The 23,967-nt window shown below is 40.3% G+C and overlaps 1 non-coding gene across 1 annotated transcript; it reads right to left on the minus strand.

The window, feature by feature from the left end:
• Window positions 1-6,043: 6,043 nt before the first annotated feature.
• Window positions 6,044-6,149, minus strand: LOC122044636. Its single transcript, XR_006129667.1, has one exon. It is a non-coding gene; the product is annotated as a small nucleolar RNA R71 (small nucleolar RNA).
• Between the last annotated feature and the right edge of the window lie 17,818 nt (window positions 6,150-23,967).

Raw genomic sequence — 23,967 nt, forward strand, 5'->3', positions numbered from 1 at the left:
ATTAACGTTGAAGATGAACTTGAAGATCCATGCATTGTATTGTATTATTTTGGATTTATTTTGAATTAAAATTGGTATTGGTAGTATTTAGCTTATGCATAGAGTAGTTATTTAGGAAGTTTTATCTTAGGATTTAGAAGGTGTACGAAAGGTTGGCTTAAGGATTGAGTTTGATTCATAGTGGTTGGAGGGCTATATAAGTTGCAACAAACTTAAATCACTCTTGAAATGGTTGACCTGAGGCTTAGGTTGTCCAAAGATACACTTCCTTGGTCGATCTAAGTAGTTCTAGTTGACTCAAAATTTACTTCGGTTGTGTTTTGGGCATGATAGCAAAAGTGCATTGAACATGTTGATTACACAGATTTAAAATTGATTGGCATAATGCTTGGAAAAAGTTATGCCCGTGTTTAAAGTTTTTTTTGGTGGAACCTTTGACATTAAAATTTATATGAAAACAATTATGTTAATCCTCTATCATTTTCAAGTTCAAAGAAAATACACACGTAAAATGAATGTTTTGTGGATTATAGCATCTGTTTTGGGGAAAGGTTTTTCTTAATGTTTGCTCCAGTTGAGAAGCAACGTATCATACATATATCTATCTATCTATCTATCTATCTATCTATCTATATATATATATATATATATATATATATACAACTCTAATGAAGGGACAACCAATATTAAAGTATATGTTTGGTTTTTCAACAATCTTTTGTTGTGGCAAAAGACGAATACGCTCGTCCTCAACGTCCCCGTCAATCCGTCCCAGGGCCATTCAACAACATTCTTTTCACTTATTCTTAGATTGAGATAAAATAGTTAGATATGGGCAGAGATGGGTAGCCTTCGACATAAAACTCGTGTGGTTATGGGCAGGAAGAAGTTTCTTGTTGGGTATAAATGCTGTGTGGTTGTAGAATTTTTATGTGCTAGGAGTTCAAAGAAATGGATTGGTCTCTCCCATGTGCCTTGTATCTTTATTCCTGTTAGCTTGCTAAGTGGTGATGCGATACTCTGTAGGACAAAACTCTCCACATGTTATCATAGCTAGTGCCACACAACTGGAATATTATATGGGATGATCTCATTTACATTTTTTTCTATTCTTTCGTTCAAATGCGAGCAAGATATTACATCTTAGGTAATTAGGATTCACCCTTGATGTGCTGGCAGGGTTGCTTTCAATGGTCTTGAGTTAAACTATAATAATTTTCAATTATGGCAAAAGGCGAATACGCTTGCCCCAGCGTCCCCGTCAACTCGTCCCAAGGTCAACACGGAGGAAGTAAATCACGGATGACTACTAGCCTTTGGAATAATAACTAACACATAAGGGAAGTATTTACCTCGGCTTTGCCGAGAATTATAATAATTTTCAAACTTGATCATGTGGAATAAATCAGTTACAGTTATTGAGTGCATACATCTGAGTTAGAATCTTAATACAAGGACACTCTACCTATCGTAGTAAATTCTTGTGATACTTTGTTCTTTGTTGACCTCGAAACTTACATTTAGGTGGGGATGAATGGAAATTACTTGAACTAGTAACAAATATAAGGGATAGCTTTTGTACTGCAAAGCAATGCTGTTTTACCTTGAGTAATTTTCTTTTATACTTCAGTCAGTCCACGAGTGAGCTCAACAATGTAACAGCTAAATCGTTTAATAATGCACCAATATATCTTAGGATTTAGTGACAATGAGTGCAATTTTATTCTTCATGTCAGCTAAGTATTATTGTCACAATCAATTTAACCATTACAAAAATTAGGTGAGCAAATGAAAGCATTAAACACAAGAACCAACAAGGCAATTGAAAGAATACATGCAACTTGTACTAATTAGAGGCTGGTCATTTCCTTTGGTCAAGAGGCATTGCCCTACTATTATTCACTAATTAATGACAGTGGTTCTATTCATGGCATACATCCAAATGAGCTACTTCTTGCATGTTGTTTGATGATGATGGAAACAGTAAACGTATAGATTTGATGAGCATACTATTGTGCAACTATAGAACAACTAGAATAGCAAAAAAAAAAAATAGTTAATGTTCTACCATCATTAGCTATTATAAATTATGAATTTGAACTGATTTCGTTGGCTGAGTATGGTACATGATATTCTTAGTTATTAATACAAGTGAACCAAGTACAAGGATGAATCTATAGTTGCATGTATCGTGCTCTTGATTTTGCTTAGCATTTTTTTTCCAATAGGCAAAACATCATAGTGATACATCGGAAGCGTCATGAGATCATAACCCATAGAGTAGTGATTATACTTTAGAAGTAGATCATGTAGTTTTTAAGGGTTCCTAGATCGTTATAAACTGTTCATGATACTAGGATGAACTAGTATATGAAATATACTGCTTAGTTATTACCATTAGATAAGGATCTCTTAGTTTAAGTAGTAAATTTAGGGACCAAATTTTTAATAGTAGGGGAGAATGTTAAATACAACAATTAAATGGTAATTAAATAATGAGTGTTAATTAGGAAATAATCTCATAGAATATTTGAGAATTTTCAGAATTTTTTCTGGATTTTAAAGAAATCTTTTTATATTTTAGGGGATAAACAAGTAAGAGGAAAGTCTATTTTGTAACCCTATTTTAATAAGGAAATGCTTAATTTCTTTAAATCATTTCTTGCTCCACTCGTGCCCTAATCGACATTGATGTCGCCCACTCCCCTCTCACCCGATCCTTTCTTCTCCCCAATTCACCACCACCGACCGACCATCGATAGCTTTCGCCTCAAAGTCGCTCCACCGTCTGCCCTCGCGAGCAATCAGAGCCGATTCCATCTTCTCCCAATCGTTGCTACTGTCACCTATTTATTCATCATCGTCACGAGCACCAATGCTGAGCCACCTCCTTGCAGGGATTGTCCTTACATGCAACGGCCGCCACTACGTGCGACGATCATTGGGCCACCCCAGCATGTGTCCTATACGATCTTACCTTTGCCATTGCTTGCGTGGCTGACTATCGGCGTCGCCCTCCATCTATGCCAGTGGCTAACACTGACATCGTGTGCCAACACCACTCACGAGCCGCCTTCTTGCTCACTGTCGCCGCCCAAGGAGTTACACAGAACCACTTGATGTTGCTGTGAACCACTAGTAGCAACCTCACTGTGTCGGCTATAGGGTAATGAAGTAATTTGATTAAAAATTATATTTGGTTGATTTAATCGGGTTAGCTCCAAATAACGTAGAAAATTCATGATTTATTGTGAGATTAATTTGATTAATTGGTATTTGAGATTGATTAAGGTTTATGAATGACAAGGTAATTCGTTTAATGAGGTTACTAACTGATTTGTTAATTAAGGTGTTGATTAATTTAGTAACAAGTTAATTAAATTGGTTTGAATCAATTGATTAATAAATGGACTAGTTGATTAATTGGTTAAATAATAAGTTGATTAAATCGTAAGTCAATGATGTGCGTAGATTGTATACGCTTGTTTAGCATGTTTTGATGCACATTCACATACTTTACACATGCTTTATCTACGTATTTTCATACTTCCAGCTTTCCTTTTAGCATATTTACTCTTTTTATTCGGAGATCTGCTTTTGTGCATTTTCTGTACACAGGAGTCGAATTTGGTGAAGGTTTCGTGTTCGAGGCCAAATCCGCAAGCGAAGCAAAGGAGGAAGGCACCATTCTTATACCTCACACGACCCTGCCATAGGGGGTTGCTCAGGCCGTGTGGAGGTCCTTGGCCATGTGGATGCAGCAGAGATGGAAGTTGTCACGGCTGTGTGAACCTCACACGGTCGTGTCAAGACTTGAAGCCAAATGGAGCCCTGGCCATGAACACTACACGACCATGTGAGATTTCCAAAGACAAGGAAGGCCCTGGCCGTGTACACCACACGGTCGTGCAGGGTCTCAAGTAAGCAAGAAGGCTCTGGCCGTGTACACCACACGGCCGTGCCAAGTTTCCAGAGGCAGAACATGTCCAAGCCATGTAAATCTACATGGCCGTGCAAGGGGAGCATTGGCAGAAGCAAGTCACGGTCGTGTCTCACACACAACCGTGTGAGACAGGCAGAGAGGGGAGTGAGCCTGGCCGTGTCCCACACACGGCCAGGTCCTGGGGCCGTGTGGCGCCCAATTTTCCCCCTATATATAGAGGTTTCTTCTTCATTTCAAAGGGGATCTTCTCCCTTTTGGGGGGGAATTCAAGATTTGGGCGTTCCTCCACCTTCTTGGAGGGATTTTCGGCGATCTAAGGGTGGATCTTCAACGCTTCGACTCTAGGGAACGAGGATTGGATCCGAAGACGGTTCTTCATCGTAGATAAGCTTTTCTTCCCTCTCTTTCTTGGATTTGGGAATCAAGATGTTTGTCTTTTCTTTATCTTTGGGATTCTTTCCTTGTTCCATGGATTAGATCTCTTGTTTTAGGATGGAGGGAGTATTTGTAATGGAGATTTGATTTAAACTCTTGTGGATTTGTCAAAATTCCTATTTCTATGATTTTACCTTATTTGTATCTATTTTTTCTTGTGTGGTTTGTTGTGATTAGGGCTTAATTATCATGCTTGATTGAATGTTTGAATATCTTGTGGATCTTGTATGGATTGCTTCTCATTCGACTTTCCGAGGGACGATTCGTGATAGGAACATGCCCGTGTAAGGATGTTTGAGGGGTAATCTTGAGAGGAAAATTAGATATTTCAAGAGGGTAGGATAGATTGGATGTATTAATCTTTATATCTTAATGAGGTTGAGAAGTATTGGATTTCTATGTTGATTTTTCGAGGGACGCATGTGACAGGCAAGCCCGTGTAAGGACAACATAGGGTTCATTCCTAATTAATCGCATTTAGATATATTTCAGTCATAGGTCGGTTGTCTATTGCAAGAGGGAACCGGCAACCTTTTACAAATGATGGACAATTGAGAGATAAGATTTGGTAGATCATTACATTGAATAACATTACAAAGAAACTAAAACTCCTAGAACATACCTATATCATTGCCCTTGTTCTTGTTTCTTATTCTTTCATTTCTTTGTTTGCATTTCATAGTCATACTTAGCTTTTGAAAATCAATTAATTAGTTGTTTAGCTAATTCGCATTGAGACATCTTTAGTACTTATTCCAGTCCCTGTGGATACGATATCTTTTATTATTACTTACGACATTTCCGTACACTTGCTGAGGTCAACAAGTTTTGGCGCCGTTGCCAGGGACTGCGCTATAACATTAGGGTTTATAAATTGGGTTAGACTAAACATAACTTTTCTTTTCTTTCATTAGCATAATTTTAACTAATCTTTAGAATTCTATTTTTCTTGTATATCTTTCTACTTCTTGTCAATTCCTTTTTGTTGCAATTCTAATTCTGCATTTTTAATTTCTAACATTCTAGTTTAACTTTTATCTTTTTTGATTTAGTTTCTTTCTTCTTTTCTTTTGTAAACATATCTTGCAATCTTTAGCACATGAATTATTCTAGACATTTTTCTTTTTCCTTTTATCTTTTCTCTCTTGTTTTCATTATGCACTTTCTTTCTTGCAATTTTAATTCTGCATTGTTTTTCTTGTTTCTCATATTGCATTTTATTTCTTGTCTTTGATTCTTCAATTTTTTTTCTTCTTCTAATAATTTTTTCTTGAATATCCATGAGCACTAACATGTCAAGCAGGCCCACGAGAAATTTTTCTACACCCTTTTCTGTAAGATTTTTATCTCCCATTGTGCAACATCAAATTGAAGCAAAAAGTTTTCAACTAGACCCAAAGTTAGTTTTTATTATACAAGGTCACAAATATGGAGGAGAAGTATCAGAAAGTCCTTATCTGCATCTTGAAACATTTTTAGAGATTTGTGATATGGTGAAATGTGAAGGAGTGTCAGCAGATGCAGTTCGACTGATGACATTTCCTTTCAGTATCAAGGATAAAGCAAGGACTTGGTTATATTCTCTCCACCCTCAAAGTATCACAAGTTGGGAGCAATTGGAGAAGCAATTTCTGAATCATTTTTTCCCTCCAAGCAAAATAGTGTATATGAGGAATTGCATAACAAATTTTGTTCAGACATATGAAGAATTATTGTTTGAAGCATGGGATAGATTCGAGAGTCTTCAAAGACAGTGCCGTCATCATGGTTTTGAAAAATGGTTGATTCTGCACATATTCTATGGGGGAATTTCTTTCTCAGATAAGAGTTTATTGGATTCATCAGCTGGAGGTTTTTTTATGGACAAAAGTGTAGATGAAGCATATATGTTAATTGATTAAGTGACATTGAACCTCCATGAATGGTCGAACATAAGTTGGATGAAATCTCCCTCAAACGTTCAAGAAGTGCAAGCCATAAATGCTATAGATCTTGTCAAACAAATTGTAACTCAACCATCTATGAGTTTTGAAAATCACAAGTCACAGAACGGGAAGTTCAAATATTTAGGGGCAAAGATTGAAAGTATTGTTTCAAATTGATTTAAAGAAGATTCCCCTCCTTCGCAGATAAGATCTGGTGAAAAGTATAGTGATGTTGGGTTGAGAATTGAAAAAAATCATAAAGAATTTCTGAAGAAAGACATGTTTAAAATTGAGGAGAAGAATAATAGAAGATCACAAGAACTCAGTTCCAATTCTCCAGGAAGTTCCCAAAGGCCACAAGTACCTTTCCCTCAACGATTGATCACACCAACACTAGATAACCAAGTTGGACCTTCTCCAAAAGCTCAAAGGGAATTTGGGAAAAATGAAGTTAAATCTTTCCCAGGACCTTCACTAAGGGTTCCTTTTCCACAAAGGTTAGTGGGGGTCAATGAAAATAAAGACTTCGGTAAATCTTGTGACACTAATATGGTTGAGTGCAGATTTTTGAATGTATATGAAGATGAGGACTTTTTAGATAAGGATTTTATTGATAATGCAGTGGTAAATAAGTTTTCAGATCTACCTCCAAATTTTATAAGGTGTTATAGTGACATTGAATTTTCAGATGACAAATGTGATGTGGTAGATCAACTTACAACTGCAAGTGAAGTTATTGATCCTCTTGTTATTGATTCTCCTATTAAGGATATAGATGTTGGTTTATTTTATGATGTATGTGTTAATGATGATGATATGGAAGAATGTGTAGGGAGCTGTGTTGTGGAAGCAGCATCTCAAGGATCATCACCTTTGTCCACACAACCCTTAGAGGTTGTAAGAATTGATCATGTTGTGGAACAATGTGTAGGGACTTATGCAGAGCTAGCAGAGTCTCAAGAATCACCATCATTGATATCATCAACACCTAAGCTAGAGTCAGAACCATCATTTGATTCAGAGGAAGTCACATCTACATGTTTAGAAATATCAGGTATCTCTCAGCAAAGCAAGGTAAGTACTTCTTATGATCTTTTGGAAAATTTTATAGAGGTACCTATTATTGACTTTGTTGGATGTGATTCAGTTTTTATTTCTTATTCTGCTTATCTTAATATAGTTATGGCTCTATCTTATCTAATATGTTTGTGGGAGATTTGTACTTTCTTTGCATGTGAAGATTTCACTTGGGCTAATAATTGGAAGCTCACACTAAATCGTCTTCGACTACCTGAAAGAACTTCAAAGAAGACGAAGATGGAGAGAGCAATACTTCATTTAGTAATTTCTATATTGAAAGCTCCCTCCATAATAAGAGCCCTTGGTAGGAGGATGTTGAAATATCTTACCCCTCCAAAAGCGAGATTTCGATAAATCTAATGAGGTGGTCTAGCTAAAGACCTTAAACAAGCGCTTCTTGGGAGACAACCCAAGGGTTCTTTTTAGTTAGTTTCACTCCATGTCTCTATTGTTCATTAGTAGTGTTTTTACTTTGCTTTTTGCTTTGGTTTTCAGGTTGAAATTTCACTTCCATGAGCTGGCCATGACTTCTTCATGGGCATGGAAGTATTGGAGAAGTAAGAAAAGAGGAGAATCATCAATTAAAGCAAAATAGAGCATGGTCATGTGTTGTACACGGCCACGCATATACTGCAGGAAAGGGAGATGCTTGGGTCGTGTCTACATGACATGGCCGTGTAGAGTCTCCAGAGAAGAAAAGGTGCTCGGTCGTGTCCCAGACACAGCCGTGTGAAGAATCCAGAGAGGAGAACTTCTTGGTCGTGTCTCACACACGGTCGTGTGAAGGAACTAGTGCAGAAGCATGCACTGGCCGTGTCATCTGACACGGCCGTGTGCTGATTCCAGAGAAGGAAGCTGGTGAGGCTGTGTCCCATACACAGTTGTGCAAGGATATCTGAGGAGAAGAAGGTTATGGCCATGCAAATTAGCACGGCCGTGTGAGGCAACTCGAGAGGGAGAAGGCAGGGGCCGTGTAGATCTACGCGGCCCGTGTGGAGAAATCTTACTAGGTTGTGTCTCCTATACACGGCCAGGTTCAAGCCGTGTCCCCCACACACCCTCCTCATCTCAACACCCTCTTCTCTCCAAAACTCCTTTCTTCTTTAACCTTTCTTCCAAATCTTCCCAGATCTAGGTCTAAAACTCTTCCTTGTCCATAAACTTCATCTAGATCTAGATTCTTCTTTTCTCCTAGACCCAAGATCTCCACTTTCATAACCCTAAGATCTATCTCTTCAAGATCTAGTTTCTCCAACCATAAATAGTACCCTTACCCACTCTAACTTGACAAAATGTCCAACCTTTTGAAGAGACTTCGCAAGGGAGGTGTTGGATCTAGCGGTGGAGACAAAGGGAAGGAGCCATCCAAAGATAAAGGGAAACAACCGGTGCAAGGCAAAGGAAAAAGGACCTCACACAACGAAGGTAACGACAATGAATTCAATATTGTATTTAGAAATGATGATCAAATAACTAGATTTGCAATTCTTGTCAATAGAAAGATCATGTGTACTAGGTATACGGACCCAACCATTTTAGATATGATGGGAATTAGAGATCATATCGATTGGATGATTGGGTTCTTGGATTGGAGTGATATCTTGTACACTCATCTACCTACTTATCCTCGTCTTGTTTTGGAGTTTCTAAGTTCACTAGATGTCTATTTTGCCAATGAGGAAGATTATATTGGCAAAATAACCTTTAGATTAATGAATCAAGAATTTCAATGGACATTTAGTGATTTTAACACTTGTTTTGGATTGTCTTTCGGTAGCTCTCGGAGGTTTGACTCTAGGTTTAATTGGAACAATTTTTGGAATTCTATCACCGGATTAGATCATACCTATGAGCCCTCTAGAGCCAAGGCTTCTCACATGCAAAACCCTATTTTTAGATACCTACATCGCATCATGAGCAAAACTATTTTTGGTAGAGGGGAAAGTGATGGAGTCATTAAGAAAGTAGACCTTTATGCTCTATGGGCTATGTTGCATAAGGTTGATTTTGATTCCGATTTTCATTTTCTGTAAACCTTAGTGAGAGTTGCGAGGGAGTCTTCGAGATCAATAGTTCTTAGTGGTTTGATTACTCAAATAGCAATTAACTTGGAACTTGATCTAGATAGGTTGGAAGTTATTCATGACAATGATATGATCGACATGGATGCATGTCTTGCTATGAAAATGATTATTCGGGATGAGAACGGTTTCGCATTTCCTAGGAGGAATGATTTTCCTTTACCTCTTCCTTGTCCTGATCGAACTTCAGTTCACAACCTAGCTAATTGGGTAATCACTGATATAGACCCCGAAAATGTCCCCTCCATATCCGAGACACAGAGCCACACATTGAGCCCTCGACATCTGGATACCCGCAGCCCTCCGATCATCCAGATCCTGCTAGGCATTCTTTTGCCTATGGTACGGGTCCCTCCAGATTTGATTTTTTAGATTTCTGTGCCTCTCTAGAATCACTTCATGAGAAGCAAAATGCCCAACGAGAGATGTTGGAAGGTCGCTTCTCCTTATCAAATGACCAGTTTAGAGAAGTACAAAATCATTTTCAATTTACGAGGAACTTTCAAGGTCAAGTGGCCGAATTTGTCCAAGATTATGATACGGATCAAGCTAGAATGAGAGATTTAATGCAAAGCATGAGAGTCACTAGCCAACAAATTGATGATTTGTTTGAGTATCATATAATCCTGAGTGAAACTCTAGGTTTTCCCAGTTTTTCAATTGTCCAACCACGTCGTAGGCATCCTTTTCATGGTCCACCTCCACCTCCTCCACCATATTGATTTCATCGGGACGATGAAAAGTTTAAGTCTGGGGGGGTGTCAAACTTGATTTTTCTTTTTGTATTCTAGTTCTAGTTTTCAGTTTTTGCTTATTTTCTGTATGTTTAGTTTTTGTTTTGCATTTGTTCTTGCTTTGATTGCTTGATTTTTGATAGTCACTTGACTATTTTTTTTTTTGAAAACTTTGTGGAATACATCTTGAGTACATCAAAACTGCACTTATATGCTTTCTTGTCTTCAAGATTAAATGTTAGCACGTTCATTATCTAGATTCATGATATTTTAAATGATGTTAGTAGTATGCTTAATGTACCTTTTTTCTCTATCTTGGGTAGCATGAAATAAGCTAAGTATCATATAGAGATGAGTTTGAGATTTGGCTTGACCTTAAGGATCTTATATTCACTACACCTATACTTGATGCTTGAATGGTTGATACCATTGAAATAGTCATGATTCATCTTGTTTGTTTAGTACTTGGTTTCCATGGTAATTTCTCAAACTTCATTTTGGTTACTAGATGAGGCTCAAATCATGTAAGCTCATTTGGAAAAATCAAAATATCCCAACAATTGTGCTAAAAGTACATTTGTAAATAAGTTTTGCACAATGCAAATACTTATGAAAAAAAATAGAAAAAAAAAGTGAATAAGGGATATAAAAAACAATTATCGTGAGTGGAATCTAGCAAGTCACCCCTTTGAGACCGAGTTAGGTTACTGGGGAAATGACTGCTTAGCTTCTCTTGAGATTGAGCACGCCTTTGAGACCTTGGGTTGATTGAGAAATATGAACCAAATGTGTGGCAAGTAAGTGTCTATCACTGGTTACTTGTCTATCACTGGAAACATTAGAAATTCAAACTTGATGACGACTTGACTAGGACATAGATTGAAACTTGAAGTGTTTTGAGTTATTTTATTTGCATTGTGCATAGGGTACTTATGCTTGAGTCATACTTAACTTATTTTCAATGATTATGCTTGTTAATGAAACTTTTTGATAGAGTTAGGAGAATGCTTTAGGGATATGAGAGCATTGTAAAAAATATGAATTTAGATTGCAGTATTTTGGTTGAGGACAAGAAAAGGTTTAAGTTTGGGGGTGTGATGTGCGTAGATTGTATACGCTTGTTTAGCATGTTTTGACGCACATTCACATACATTACACATGCTTTGTCTACGTATTTTTATAATTCCAACTTTCCTTTTAGCATATTTACTCTTTTCGTTTGGAGATCTGCTTTTGTACATTTTCTGTACATAGGAGTCGAATTTGGTGAAGGTTTCGTGTTCAAGGCCAAATCTGCAAGCGAAGCAAAGGATGAAGGCATCATTCTTATACCTCACACAACCCTGCCATGGAGGGTTGCTCAGGCCGTGTGGAGGTCCTTGGCCATGTGGATGCAGCAGAGATGGAAGTTGCCACGGCCGTGTGAACCTCACACGGTTGTGTCAAGACTTGAAGCCAAATGGAGCCCTGGCTGTGTACACTACACGACCATGTGAGATTTCCAGAGACAAGGAAGGCCCTGGCCGTGTACACCACACGGTCGTGCAGGGTTTCCAATAAGCAAGAAGGCTCTGGCCGTGTACACCACACGGTCGTGCCAAGTTTCCAGAGGCAGAACATGTCCAGGCCGTGTAGATCTACATGGCCGTGCAAGGGGAGCATTGGCAGAAGCAAGTCACGGCCGTGTCTCACACACAGCCGTGTGAGACAAGCAGAGAGGGGAGTGAGCCTGGCCGTCTCCCACTCACGGCCAGGTCCTGGGGTCGTGTGGCGCTCGATTTTCCCCCTCTATATAAAGGTTTCTTCTTCATTTCAAAGGGGATCTTCTCCCTTTTGGGGGGGAATTCAAGATTTAGGCATTCCTCCACCTTCTTGGATGGATTTCCAGTGATCTAAGGGCGGATCTTCAACGCTTCGACTCCGGGGAATGAGGATTGGATCCGGAGATGGTTCTTCATCGTAGATAAGCTTTTCTTCCCTCTCTTTCTTGGATTTGGGAATCAAGATGTTTGTCTTTTCTTTATCTTTGGGATTCTTTCCTTGTTCCATTGATTAGATCTCTTGTTCTAGGATGGAGGGAGTATTTGTAATGGAGATTTAATGTAAACTCTTGTGGATTTGCCAAAATTCCTATTTATATGATTTTGCCTTGTTTGTATCTATTCTTTCTTGTGTGGTTTGTTGTGATTAGGGCTTAATTACCATACTTGATTGAATGTTTGAATATCTTGTGGATCTTGTATGGATTGCTTCTCATTCGATTTTCCGAGGGACGATTCGTGATAGGAACATGCCCGTGTAAGGACGTTTGAGGGGTAATCTTGAGAGGAAAATTAGATATTTCAAGATGGTAGGATAGATTGGATGTATTAATCTTTATATCTTAATGAGGTTGAGAAGTCGTGGATTTCTATGTTGATTTTCTGAGGGACGCACGTGACAGGCAAGCCCGTGTAAGGACAACATAGGGTGCATTCCTAATTGATCTCATTTAGATATATTTCAGTCCTAAACCGATTGTCTATTGCAAGAGAGAGCCGGCAACGTTCTACAAATGATGGACAATTGAGAGATAAGATTTGGTAGATCATTACATTGAATAACATTACAAAGAAACCAAAACTCCTAGAACATACCTTTATCATTGCCCTTGTTCTTGTTTCTTATTCTTTCATTTCTTTGTTTGCATTTCATAGTCATACTTAGCTTTTGAAAACCAATTGATTAGTTGTTTAGCTAATTCGCATTGAGACATTTTTAGTGCTTATTCAGTCCCTGTGGATACGATATCTTTTATTATTACTTACGACATTTTCGTACACTTGCGGAGGTCAACAGTCAACAAATTGATTGATAGGTCTTGAACCAATCAAATAAGGATTTGTTATACCACATTTAAGACAATTACATGATTTGTAAAGATATGGAAATAAATGATTTAACCTACATAGAATATTTGTGGTTGCTAGAATTATTCGAGTACTTAGTTTTGCTTCATATCCTATACATGTAGGATTTGAGCACAAGACATGCCCTTTGACTTGAAAATGGTCAGATATTCTATAATGAGGTGGGTAGATTCTGCTTATTTTTTGCGAGCTTTGATTATAATGCATGATTGTTTACTGCTATGTTTTAATTAGGTCACAGTTACTCACTTACCTAAAATCTATTCTATCTTGCTCCCGAGTAGATACCTTATTGTTTATTCTTATACTTTGATCTATTGTTGATAGCTATGCAGTCTTGGTTGTTATTCATAATTTGATTTTTATATATATACAAGATAGTATTATACCATAGTATAGTTGTAGGCTTATGTTTGTACATTTATATTATAGTATGGTAATATACTTAAGCTCGTGCCTGCAGGGTATTAATATTATATGTAGTATAGTTGTATACTTGTGAGGGCATATATATTAGTGAGATGGTGCAAACCTATTTTTGATGGAAATCACTCCCTAGTAGAAGGGTAGCATATTCTACTAGGCTTTTCCTTTCGGATCAACCCCTAGGATTAATTGATCCTGACCCCGTTGTTTATTATATATGTAATGATACCATAGAATTAGTTGATATATTAATACTAGATGACTAGTATTCCTTTGATGAGATTGGTTGACTAGTATTTTGGGACCTGATTGTCTATTTTTTGCTTATATTTTTATAGGATTATATCGTAGTATAAGATATTGAGTATCCAAATAGACCCTTACTTGTTATATAGGCTCATGCCTATATACTAGTAAGATAATATCATAATGTAGTATTTTAAGTATCCTACTAGATCCGTGGTTAGTATATCCTGTCGACCATTGTCTCCTATTCATGGTTGGGAGAGTCATCAGCGATCGTTAGTATATGTAAAGCTCGAAAAAAATTTCCGAATTTATTTTAGAAATACCCTATGATTTTTCTAGATTTTTAGGATATTTTTACATAATTTTTGGAGTACCGGAAGTAGCAAAAACAAATAAGTCGCAAAATGATTTACGCGGGAATCGAACCCGGGACCCATCGGAGCCTACGACTTATTATGTGTTCCGGAAATCAAGTGAACCCAGCAGGGCCGTGCTGAAAGGATAGGAAATCAAATATATTTATATTTGATTTGGGAGAAATAACTATTCGATATAAATAGAAAACTTAAGTGGGATTGGTTTATTTTTTTTTGGTTTGGTATTTTCTCTCCTGAACGAAGCCTTTCTCTCCCTCTCCCGTTTCTTTCTCTCGGCGTAGCAAACAAAGCAAAGGAGACCTAGGGTTCCTTCCCTAGGATCGTGTGTTCACTTTCCGGCGACAACACCAGCACGAAGTCGGTTCTTCTCCGCGAGAGGAACGCGAGGACGTAAGCGGTTCGTCGAACGGAGCAATTTTTCTGGAAAATCTAGAGGATAGAATCGTAAGAAAACCTTGCGATTAAGGTAAGAAACCCCTCACCTGCAGTATAATTGCTCTCGCTTGTTAGTTTTGGCGTTAGTTCAGTAGTTCTACAGTTTTCAGTTTTAGGGTGTGCTTTTAGGGCACACCAAGCATTCAGTAGAATGCCCAGTTCAGAAGGATGCACCAGTAGGCGTCCTAACAGCATGTAAAATGAATTAGAAACATTTTATTCAACTTATTATCAGTTATTACAGCTATATGGATCAGATATCCATTGGGTGGGCTCCCACAGTAGTCTCTAGGTTCAGATAACCTAGCTCTAGGTTCAGACAACCTAGAACAGCAAAGTAAAATAAAACAGTATTCAGTATTTTACTTTTATTTAGTGGGCACTGTACTTGGATCAGATATCCATGGGCTGGACTCCCACAGTCGTCCCTAGGTTCAGATAACCTAGTAACCCTGCTGGATTCGGAACTTGCAACCCCGGGTCTCGTAGGGATGCGCGCACAGTAAGTACAGTTGCCAGGGCCCAGCAGCATGTTTAGTTTTTTCATCTATTATTATATATATAGTTTTCCAAATATGTAATCAGTGATGGAAACACTAACTTAGTTTCAGTTTCAGTTAATTATCTCAGTTAAGTTTCATGATTTGAGTTCATGACCAGTATATGCATGATCAGTTCAGTATTTATGCTTAGTTCAGAAACAGTATGCTATGCTCAGCTTGTTTGTATGCTATGATCAGTTCAGTACATGTTGTATGCCATGCCATGTTGTCATGCTCAGTTCAGTTTTCAAACAGCATGATTTAAAACCATAATCGCATCGTTGCATGTTTTTGTGAGATAGATGGTTTCTTACTAAGCTTCTTAGCTTACAGATGCTATTTTTCTTATACTACAGATACCGGTAAAAGAAAAGTGGACTAGCGGAGGCTGGGGGCGATGCTACGATGATGTGTGTGTGCAAGGGGGTCTGGAATAAAGATCCTTGGGATCTATACGCTTTTATTTCAGTTCTAGTACTTAACATGTCTGGTTTTATGACTTAGTCTTGTTACTAGGTGTTATAGTTTAGTAAACTATGTCTTGTTTAGTTTATCATGTTTAGAATGTTAGTATTTACCTGCTAGAGTGTTTTTCATGTATATAGAGCTTGTGTATGTGATTTTTGGCACGAATCAGTGCTGGAAATCAGAAATTCTGATTTCGTTTCAGACTATCAGAACCTGGATCGGTCAGCAGACCGATCCTGGATCGGTCAGCCGACCGATCCAGATGGATACAGTAGCCTACTGTATCTCCCTGGATCGGTCAGTCGACCGATCCAGTATCAAACAGAAGGCATCCCAGCATCTCCGGGTGCCTGGATCGGTCTGCAGACCGATCCAGACACACCTGGATCGGTCTTGCTGACCGATCCAACCTCTGTTGGATCGGTCCGCAGACCGATCCAGCAGGGCACAGAATCGCGGCAAGTTTGATCGATCCGGGAAATTAGCTTTGAGTTCTAGCTCAGATGGGAGGTCAAGTATCCTCCTCAGCACATATACCCCAACCGGAAAGGGTCTTGAACCCTTCCTTATAACAGCATGGGTGTACCAGTTGTCAGTTTAATAGAGTCAGTTAGTGAAACTTTGTTTTACCCAGTTTCCGCACAATACAGCACAGTAGTTTCAGTAGTTAATGTAGCGTTCCGGCTCACAGCTTAGTACCCAGGAGTTGGGGCATTACAGAGTGGTATCAGAGCAAGTTCCTTACTTCCTACACACACATCAGCATTGTGCCTACAGCTTCCAAGTAAGAACATCTCTCACTCAATTTTGTTTTTAGCTTTCATATCAGTTATATGTGCTTTCGTGTTTGCTCTCATGTTGGTAGTTAATTAATTCATGTTTACAGTGATAGTATTTAACATGTTACCAGTAGTTAACTATAACATGATAGCCTAGTTATATATATGTGTTCTCTGCTATTTAGAAAATGGTACGAGGACGTCCAGCTAAGAAAGCATCAGCGGCTGAGCCCCAGCATGAGGCAGGCAGTTCCCCGGACCTTACAACACTAGTGGCTCAGCTACAGCAGGAGATAGCCTCCTTAAAGGCTAACCACAGACTACTCCCCAGTCACTCCGATCGAACCTCACGACTCCGAATCACAGAGGTTGTACCGGCTCGATACCGGTCCCAGGTAGCGATGGCGGGGCTAAGAGAAAGCTTACCTTATCGGTGGCGAGAATTAAGCGAGAACTTCTCGGCACCAAACCATGGGATGCTCGGGCATGGTTAAAACACTGGAAAGCACGATAGAGCTTCTAGACTGGCGAGCACGAAAGGTGAAGTGTGCATCCTTCGCTTAACAGAGACGACGCATGTGGTGGAGCGGATTAAATCGGTGGCGAAAACCGGATGACATGGGCCAACTTGAGAAAGAATTCTTCGAGGAATTCTTTCACATGCAAGTCACGAACCGACACTATGACGAGTTCACAGATTTCGTCAGGGCAACCTATCAGTTCAGGAGGCCGTGAAGAGAACTAGTCAGCACAGAGAAGGAACGAGTACGGTTGATGTTGAAGATGCTCGGACCGGAGATCGCAATGAATGTGGCTGGTGGCGTTCATAGGCCACAAACCACAGAGGAGCTAGTGAGTAGTGCTCGATCACCGAGCACTATCAGCACAGCATCACCCAGCAGAAGCGGTTTCCACAGAGCCCAAGGGACAAGCTGGCTCGGTACTCAGCAGAAACAACAGGACATAGCTCCAACTGGAAGGGGAAACGTAAGGCAAGCAGGGCCAGCTGGAAAACATTCCAGACATCCCAAGTGTGCTACTTGTGGGAAACATCATCCAGAGTGTGCCGCAAGGGTACGCGAGGTTGTTTTGAATGTGGACAGGAAGGGCACATGGCTAAGCAGTGCCCGAACAAGAACAGTCTTCCTCAGCCTCAGCCGCTACATCAGATGTATGCTGCCTTAGATGGTCCACAGATCAGTCAGGGCAGATTAGAAGCCCCCACAACAATCACGAATGCCAGGATTTTCTCACTGACCAGAGAGGACGTAGCAAATGCCTCGACAGTTGTCACAGGTCAGATCAGTATTTTACAGCATAATGCAACTGTCTTATTCGATACTGGGGCAACCCACTCTTATGTATCCAGGGCATTTGCCGAGAAATTAGCAACACCTCCAGAGGTACTCAATAGTCAGTTTCTGACAACACTACCCTCAAGAGACATTATGGCATCTACGCACTGGCTCAGAGCAGTGCCAGTCATTATAGCAAACAAAGAACTTTTTGGTGATCTGATAGTGCTAGAAATGACTGACTACGATATCATCTTTGGAATAGATTTTCTGATCAGATACGGCGCTTCTATAGAGTGCCGTAAACAGAAGGTCATATTCCAACCTGAAGCAGGAGTATAGTTTGAGTACATAGGAAAATCAAAGAGAAAAGCCAGGAAGTTTCTCTCAGCATTGAAAGCACAACAGCTATTGGATTCAGGAAGCATGGGATTTTTAGCAAATGTAGTCAACACCAGCCAGGACAAGAACCAACAGCTATCAGAGGTTCGAGTCGTTTGTGACTACCCAGCAGTCTTCCCTGAAGAGCTACCAGGCTTAGCACCCGACAGGGATATTGAATTTGAGATAGAGCTCATTCCCGGAACAAATCCAATTTCCAAGGCACCGTACCGCATGGCTCCAGCTGAACTGAAGGAACTTCAGGAGCAATTACAGGAGCTTCTTGACAAGGGTTTCATACGCCCTAGTCACTCACCATGGGGAGCACCTGTGTTGTTCGTGAAGAAGAAGGATGGAAGCATGCGCCTATGCATAGACTACCGTGCCTTGAACCAGGTCACAATTAAAAACAGGTACCCTCTCCCCAGGATAGATGACCTGTTTGACCAGCTAAAGGGAGCCACAGTGTTCTCTAAAATTGACCTCAGATCAGGATATCACCAGGTTAGAGTCAAGAAAGGTGATATACCTAAAACAGCTTTCAGGACCAGATACGGACATTATGAGTTCGTAGTCATGCCTTTCGGCGTGACAAATGCTCCAGCTACTTTCATGGACCTCATGAGCAGAGTATTCAGAGAATACTTAGACAAGTTTGTCATCGTGTTCATCGATGACATTCTTATCTATTCGAGCACTCGGGAGGACCATGCGAGCATCGAAGGCGATTTTGCAGATCCTTGACAACAGACGCCAAATTCACGAAATGTGAATTTTGGCTGGACCAGTAGCCTTTCTAGGTCACATCATCTCCAAGGATGGTGTTATGGTAGATCCAAGATAGAAGCGTAAGGCGGAAGAGACCCAGAACGCCAAAGTGAAATCGAAGCTTTACGGGATTAGCAGCTACTACAGAAATTGTAGAGGACTTCTCCAGATAGCCTCCGACAGCTCTCACCGGGAAGAACAAGAAATTTCAGTGGACGGAGGACTGAGAGAACTAAAGCGGTTGACCAGTGCTCCTATTTTAGCTATACCAAAAAACACAGACAACTTCGACATCTACAGTGACGCCTCTAAATTAGGATTAGGAGCAGTACTGATGCAGCAGGCAAGGTGATCGCCTATGCCTCCAGACAACTCAAGGATTATGAGAGGAACTATCCTACTCACGACCTTGAGCTTGCGGAATGGTGTTCGCTCTCAAGATTTGGAGACATTATTTATGAGCTCGGTGCAGTGTATCTGATCATCAAAGTCAAGTATTTCTTTACTCGAAGGATCTGAATATGCGAGAGCGCAGATGGTTAGAGCTGGTCAAGAATTATGACATAGATATCCTCTACCATCCGTGGAAAGCTAATAAGGTAGCAGACGCATTTAAGGAAGTCCAGTGCTACCTTATTATCTTTAGCAGCTATGTCACCACCCCTAAGGAAGGAGATTACAGCTTTTAGTCTCGAGCTTATAGTCGGGCAGCTCTCCACTATGTCCTTAGCATCTACCTTGCTTGATGATATCCAGACAGCTCAGGAGCAGGATCCTGAAATCCAGAAAATCAAGCAAGGGTTAGCAGAATCAGAAAGTGGAGAGTTCAGAGTGTCCGCCAGTGGGGTAGTGTACTGTGGTGACAGACTTTGTGTTCCAGATCAGGAGGAACTACGAAAACAGATTCTAAACGAGGCTCACAGGACTCCCTATGCGATGCATCCTGGTTCCACCAAAATGTATCAGGATCTAAAGAAACGATTTTGGTGGACTGGGATGAAGCGAGATATCGCCAGATACGTCAGCATCTGTCTAACCTGTCAGAGGGTTAAGGCAGCGACCAGGAGGAGTTCTGCAGCCGATCCAGATTCCAGAATGGAAGTGGGAGGATATCTCTATGGACTTCATAGTGGGATTACCCAGAACCACGAATGGTTTTGATGCCATCTGGGTAATAGTCGACAGGTTGACTAAATCAGCCCACTTCTTTGCTATCAGAATATCCTATTCCATGGAGCAACTAGCTCAATTGTATCTCAAGGAGATTGTCAGGCTGCATGGAGTCCCACGAACCATTATATCAGACAGAGACAGCAGATTTACATCACACTTCTGGAAGTGTGTACAGTCAGCTATGGGCACCCAGTTAAAATTTAGCACAGCCTTCCATCCTCAGACAAATGGTCAGACAGAGCGAGTAAATCAGGTACACGAAGATATGCTCCGGGCTTGTGCCTTAGATTTCAAGGGAAGTTGGTGCAAATATCTGAGTCTAGTTGAATTTACATACAACAACAGTTATCAGGCCACTATCGACATGGCACCTTATGAGGCACTCTATGGGCGGAGGTGCAGATCACCAATCTGCTGGTATGAGAGTGGTGAACAGAAGGAACTAGAGCTTCAGACAGATCTAGTAGCAGATACCACAGCAGCCATACAGCAGATTCGCCAGAGGATAGAGACAACACAGAGCCGTCAGAAGAGCTATGCTGATACACGACGCAGACCCCTAGAGTTTTCAGTTGGGGATACAGTTTTCCTCAGAGTAGCTCCCATAAAGGGAGTCATGCGTTTTGGGAAGAAGGGCAAGCTAGCTCCCAGATATGTGGGACCATACCTTATCACGAAGAGAGTGGGCAAGGTAGCATATGAGCTAGAGCTACCTCAGGAGATGTCAGCTACAACGTATTTCATGTCTCCATCTTGAAGAAGCATATTCCAAACGCGGTGATTGAGCCCCGGTTAGTGCAGTCCGTGATGATCTCAGCTATGACGATCGGCCTATTCGGATAATAGACCGAGCGATAAAGAAATTACGGAACAAGGAAGTACCATTAGTCAAAGTCACTGGCAAAATCAGAGGCGACTTGGGAGACAGAGGCCAGCATGAGACAGAAGTACCCAGAATTGTTTTAAGTTCGGGGACGAACTTTTTATAAGGTATGGGGGATTATAAAGCCCGAAAAAATTCCCGAATTTATTTTAGAAATACCCTATGATTTTTCTAGATTTTTAGGATATTTTTACATAATTTTTGGAGTACCGGAAGTAGCAAAAACAAATAAGTTGCAAAATGGTTTACACGGGAATCGAACCCGGGACCCATCGGAGCCTACGACTTATTATGTGTTCCGGAAATCAAGTGAACCCAGCAGGGCCGTGCTGAAAGGATAGGAAATCAAATATATTTATATTTGATTTGGGAGAAATAACTATTCGATATAAATAGAAAACTTAAGTGGGATTAGTTTATTTTTTTTTTGTTTGGTATTTTCTCTCCTGAACGAAGCCTTTCTCTCCCTCTCCCGTTTCTTTCTCTCGGCGCAGCAAACAAAGCAAAGGAGACCTAGGGTTCCTTCCCTAGGATCGTGTGTTCACTTTCCGGCGACAACACCAGCACGAAGTCGGTTCTTCTCCGCGAGAGGAACGCGAGGACATAAGCGGTTCGTCAAACGGAGCAATTTTTCTGGAAAATCTAGCGGATAGAATCGTAAGAAAACCTTACGATTGAGGTAAGAAACCCCTCACCTGCAGTATAATTGCTCTTGCTTGTTAGTTTTGGCGTTAGTTCAGTAGTTCTACAGTTTTCAGTTTTAGGGTGTGCTTTTAGGGCACACCAAGCATTCGGTAGAATGCCCAGTTCAGAAGGATGCATCAGTAGGCGTCCTAACAGGATGTAAAATGAATTAGAAACATTTTATTCAGCTTATTATCAGTTATTACAGCTATATGGATCAGATATCCATTGGGTGGGCTCCCACAGTAGCCTCTAGGTTCAGATAACCTAGCTCTAGGTTCAGACAACCTAGAACAGCAAAGTAAAATAAAGCGATTCATATTTTACTTTTATTCATTCTACTTGTACTTGGATCGAGATATCCATGGGGACTCCTGATCGTCCCTAGGTTGAGATAACCTAGTAACCTGGATTCGGAACTTGCAACCCGGGTCTCGTAGGGATTGATAATCTGTTGCGGGCCCAGCATGTTTAGTATTTTCATCTATTATTATATATATAGTTTTCCAAATATGTAATCAGTGATGGAAACACTAACTTAGTTTCAGTTTCAGTTAATTATCTCAGTTAAGTTTCATGATTTGAGTTCATGACCAGTATATGCATGATCAGTTCAGTATTTATGCTTAGTTCAGATACAGTATGCTATGCTCAGCTTGTTTGTATGCTATGATCAGTTCAGTACATGTTGTATGCCATGCCATGTTGCCATGCTCAGTTTAGTTTTCAAACAGCATGATTTAAAACCATAATCGCATCGTTGCATGTTTTTGTGAGGTAGATGGTTTCTTACTAAGCTTCTTAGCTTACAGATGCTATTTTTCTTATACTGCAGATACCGGTAAAAGAAAAGTGGACTAGCGGAGGCTGGGGGGGCGATGCTACGATGATGTGTGTGTGCAAGGGGGTCTGGAATAAAGATCCTTGGGATCTTTACGCTTTTATTTCAGTTCTAGTACTTAACATGTCTGGTTTTATGACTTAGTCTTGTTACTAGGTGTTATAGTTTAGTAAACTATGTCTTGTTTAGTTTATCATGTTTAGAACGTTAGTATTTACCTGCTAGAGTGTTTTTCATGTATATAGAACTTGTGTATATGATTTTTGGCACGAATCAGTGCTGGAAATCAGAAATTCTGATTTCGTTTCAGACTATCAGAACCTGGATCGGTCAGCAGACCGATCCAGTGCCACTCCTTTTCCTGGATCGGTCAGCCGACCGATCCAGATGGATACAGTAGCCTACTGTATCTCCCTGGATCGGTCAGTCGACCGATCCAGTATCGAACAGAAGGCATCCCAGCATCTCCGGGTGCCTGGATCAGTCTGCAGACCGATCCAGACACACCTAGATCGGTCTTGCCGACCGATCCAACCTCTGCTGGATCGGTCCGCAGACCGATCCAGCAGGGCACAGAATCGCGGCAAGTTTGATCGATCCGGGAAATTAGCTTTGAGTTCTATCTCAGATGGGAGGTCAAGTATCCTCCTCAGCACATATACCCCAACCGGAAAGGGTCTTGAACCCTTCCTTATAACAGCATGGGTGTACCAGTTGTCAGTTTAATAGAGTCAGTTAGTGAAACTTTGTTTTACCCAGTTTCCGCACAGTACAGCACAGTACCTTCAGTAGTTAATATAGGGTTCTTGCTCACAGCTTAGTACCCAGGAGTTGGGGCGTTACAGTATATCCTATCAACCATTGTCTCCCAGTCATGGTTGAAAGAGTGGTTAGCGACAATGATATATACAACTGCCCATGAGACCATTCGTGGTAGCGAGTTCACGTGTAGTCCATATATAAATAGCTACGTATATACCCGTCTACTTACGAGACCATTTATGGTAGCAAGTTCGCGTACAGTCCGTAGCTAGACAATTACGTATATACCCTGTCTGCCCATGAGACCATTCGTGGTAGTGAGTTCACCCGCAGATAATGACTATTTACTTATCCTATCTTCCCACAAGATCATTCGTGGTAACGAGTTCGCCTGCAGACAGTGACTTTTTGTTTACCCTAACTGCCCACAGGACCATCCATGGTAGAGGGTTTCTCCAGCGGTCATTATTTGTTATGTGCTTTCTATATGTTAATCGTGTATTTGTTCGTGCAAATTTGGATGTACTGTATGTACTCCCGATTTGTTGGTTATACTTAGTTGACCAGATTAGTGAAGTGCTATATTTTTTATTGCATTTTTAGTTAGCTAGTGATTATGTTGAAACACCTACGTTGGTTAGTAAGTATTTTACCTGAGACTACATCTTTTGATCTCCTGTCAGCATATTATTCATGCACTATTTTCTTCTATCCACTGAGTTGTTGTATTCACTATCCCTTGCTTTTCCTTTGACTTTCAAGTTAGTAGATAGAGGTGATGTTGTGTCACTCAGAGG

Source organism: Zingiber officinale, chromosome 2A (assembly GCF_018446385.1).
Source record: "Zingiber officinale cultivar Zhangliang chromosome 2A, Zo_v1.1, whole genome shotgun sequence".
NCBI lineage: Eukaryota > Viridiplantae > Streptophyta > Magnoliopsida > Zingiberales > Zingiberaceae > Zingiber > Zingiber officinale.